Below are 4,290 nucleotides of genomic sequence, written 5' to 3'. Positions count from 1 at the left end.
TAACCAACACCTGCTGCCACACTCCACCACCACCACCTCCACCACCTGCTGCCATACTCCACCACCTACTGCCACACTCCACCACTATAACCACACCCTGCTGCCAAATTCCACCAACACCAACACTACCACCTGCTGCCACACTCCATCACCATAACCAACACCTGCTGCCGCACTCCACCATGATAATTACCACCTGCTACCACATTCCACAACCAAAACCACCACCTGTTTCACACTCCACCACCATAATCACCACCTGCTGCCACACTCCACCGTAACCACCACCTGCTTCCACACTCCACGACCATAACCACCACCTGCTGCCACACTCCAACACCTGCTGCCACACTCCACCACAATAACCACCACCTGCGGCCACACTCCACCACCATAACCACCACCTGCTGCTACACTCCACTACAATCCCCACCACCTGCTGCCACACTCCACCACCAAAACTACCACCTGCTGCCACACTCTACCACCATAACCACCACCTGCTGCCACACTCCATCACCACCACAACCTGCTGCCACACTCCACCACCACAACCACCACCTGCTGCCACACTCCACCACCACCTCCTGCTGCCACACTCCAACACCACCACCTGCTACCACACTCCACCACCATAACCCCAACCTGCTGCCACACTCCACCACCATAACAGACACCTGCTGCCACACTCCACCACCACCTGCTGCCCCACTCCACCACCATAAACCCCACCTGCTGCTAAAATCCACCACCATAACCACCACCTGCTGCCACACTCCACCACCATAACCACCACATGCTGCCAAACTCCTCCACCAAAACCACCACCTGCTGCCAAACTTCATCACCCTCACCACCACCACCTGCTGCCACACTCCACCACCATAACCACCACCTGCTGCCACAGTCCACCACCACCACCTGCTGCCACACTCCACCACCACCACCTGCTACCACACTCCACCACCATAGCCACAACCTGATGCCACACGCCACCACCATAACCACCACCTGCTGCCACACTCCACCACCACCATCACCTGCTGCCCCACTCCACCACCATAACCACCACCTGCTGCCATACTCCACCACAAAAACCACCACCTGCTGCAACACTCCACCACAATAACCACCAACTGCTGCCACACTCCACCACAATAAATACCACCTGCTGCCACACTCCACCACCATAACCACCACCTGCAGTCTCACTCAACCACCATAACCACCACCTGCTGCCACACTCTACAAACATAACCACCACCTGCTGCCACACTCCACCACCATAACCACCAACTGCTGCCACACTCCACAACCATAACCACCACCTGCTGCCACACTCCACCACCATAACCACCACCTGCTTCCACACTCCACCACAATAAATACCACCTGCTGCCACACTCCACCACCATAACCACCACCTGCAGTCTCACTCAACCACCATAACCACCACCTGCTGTCACACTCTACAAACATAACCACCACCTGCAGCCACACTCCACCACTATAAACACCACCTGCTGCCACACTCCACCACCAAAACCACTACCTGCAGCCACACTCCACCACCATAACCACCACCTGCTGCCACACATCACCACCATAACCACCACCTGCCGCTACACTCTACTACGATACCCACCACCTGCTGCCACACTCCACCACCACCACTACCACCACCTGCTGCCACACTCCACCTCAATAACCACCACCTGCTGCCACACTCCACTACCACACTCCACTACCACCACCTCCACGACCTGCTGCCACACTCCGCAATCATAACCACCACCTGCGGCCACACTCCACCACCATAACCACCACCTGCTGCCACACTCCACCACCTGCTGCCCACTCCACCATCATAACCACGACCTGCTGCCACACTCCACCACCACCACCTGCTGCCCCACTCCACCATCATAACCACCACCTGCTCCCGAACTCCACCATGATAACCACCACCTGCTGCCACACTCCACCACCATAACGACCACCTGCTGCCACCCTCCACCACCATAACCACCACCTGCTGCCACACTCCAACACCTCCTGCCACACTCCACCACCATAACCACCACTTGCGGCCACACTCTACCACCATAACCACTACCTGCTGCCACACTCCACAACTATAACACCCACTTGCTGCCACACTCCAACCCCAAAACTACCACCTGCTGCCACACTCCAACACCAAAACTACCACCTGCTGCCACATTCCACCACTGTAACCACCACCTGCTGTCACACTCCACCACCACAACCACCACCTGCTGCCACACTCCAACACCTTCTGCTACACTCCACCGCCATAACCACCACCTCCGGCCACACTCCACCACCATAACCACCACCTGCTGCCACACTCCACCACCATAACCACCACCTGCTGCCACACTCCACAACCATAACCACCACCTGCTGCCATACCCCACCACCATAACCACCATCTGCTGCTAAACGCCACCACCATATCCACCACCTGCTGCCACACTCCACCACCATAACCACCACATGCTGCCAAACTCCACCACCAAAACCACCACCTGCTGCCACACTCCATCACCACCACCACCACCACCTGCTGCCACACTCCACCACCATAACCACCACCTGCTGCCACACTCCACCACCACCACCTGCTGCTACACTCCACCACCACCACCACAACCTGCTCCCACACTCCACTACCATAACCACAACCTGCTGCCACACTCCACCACCACCACCACCTGCTGCCCCACTCCACCACCTGCTGCCATACTCCACCACAATAACCACCACCTGCTGCCACACTCCACCACATTAACCACCACCTGCTGCCACACTCCACCACCATAACCACCACCTGCTGCTACACTCCACCACCATAACCACCACCTGCTGCCACACTCCACCACCTGCTGCCACACTCCACCACCAAAACCACTACCTGCGGTCACACTCCACCACCATAATTCCCACCTGCTGCCACACTCCACCACCGTAACCACCACCTGCTGCCACACTCCACCACCATAACCACCACCTGCTGCCACACTCCACCACTATAAACACCACCTGCTGCCACACTCCACCACCATAAACACCACCTGCTGCCACACTCGATCACCATAGCCACCACTTGCAGCAACACTTCACCACCTGCTGCCACACTCCACCACCATAACCACCACCTGCTGCCACACTTCACCACCATAACCAACATCTGCTGCCACACTACACCACAATAACCACCACCTACTGCCACACTCCACTACCACAACCACCACCTGCTGCTACACTCCACTACCATAACCACCACCTGCTGCCACACTCCACCACCACCACCTCCACGACCTGCTGCCACACTCCACAACCATAACCACCACCTGCGGCCACACTCCACCACCATAACCACCACCTGCTGCCACACTCCATCACCATAACCACCACCTGCTGCCACACTCCACCACCACCACCTGCTGCCCCACTCCACCATCATAACCACCACCTACTGCCACACTCCACTACCATAACCACCACCTGCAGCCATACTCCACCACAATAACACCAACTTGCTGCCACACTCCACCTCAATAACACCACCTTGCTGCCACACTCCACCACTGTTACCACCACCTGCTGTCACACTCCACCACTATAACCACCACCTGCTGCCACACTCCACCACCATAACCACCACCTGCTGCCACATTCCGCCACCAAAACCACCACCTGCTGCCACACTCCACCTCCTGCTGCCTCACTCCACCACCATAACCACCACCTGCTGCCGCACTCCACAACCATAACCACCATCTGCTGCCACACTCAACCACCATAACCACCACCTGCTGCCACACTCCATCACCATAACCATCACCTTCTGCCACACTCCACCACCATAACCATCACATTCTGCCACACTCCACCACCATAACCACCACCTGCTGCCACAGTCCACCACCTATAACCACCAGCCTGCCGCTACACTCCACTACCATAACCACCACCTGCTGCCACACTCCACCACCACTACCACCACCTGCTGCCCCACTCCACCACCATAAACACCACCTGCTGCCACATTCCACAACCACGACAGTAACCAGCCCCTCCTGCCACACTCCACCACCACCACCTCCACGACCTGCTGCCACACTCCACAACCATAACCACCACCTGCTGACACACTCCACCTCCACCACCTCAACCACCTGCTGCCACACTCCATCACCATAACCACCACCTGCTGCCAAACTCCACCACCACCACCTGCTGCCCTACTCCACCATCATAACC

This window comes from Procambarus clarkii, chromosome 43, assembly GCF_040958095.1.
Source record: "Procambarus clarkii isolate CNS0578487 chromosome 43, FALCON_Pclarkii_2.0, whole genome shotgun sequence".
NCBI classification, from domain to species: domain Eukaryota; kingdom Metazoa; phylum Arthropoda; class Malacostraca; order Decapoda; family Cambaridae; genus Procambarus; species Procambarus clarkii.
The sequence above is the reverse complement of the archived record's forward strand: the minus strand, read 5'-3'. Positions refer to the sequence as shown.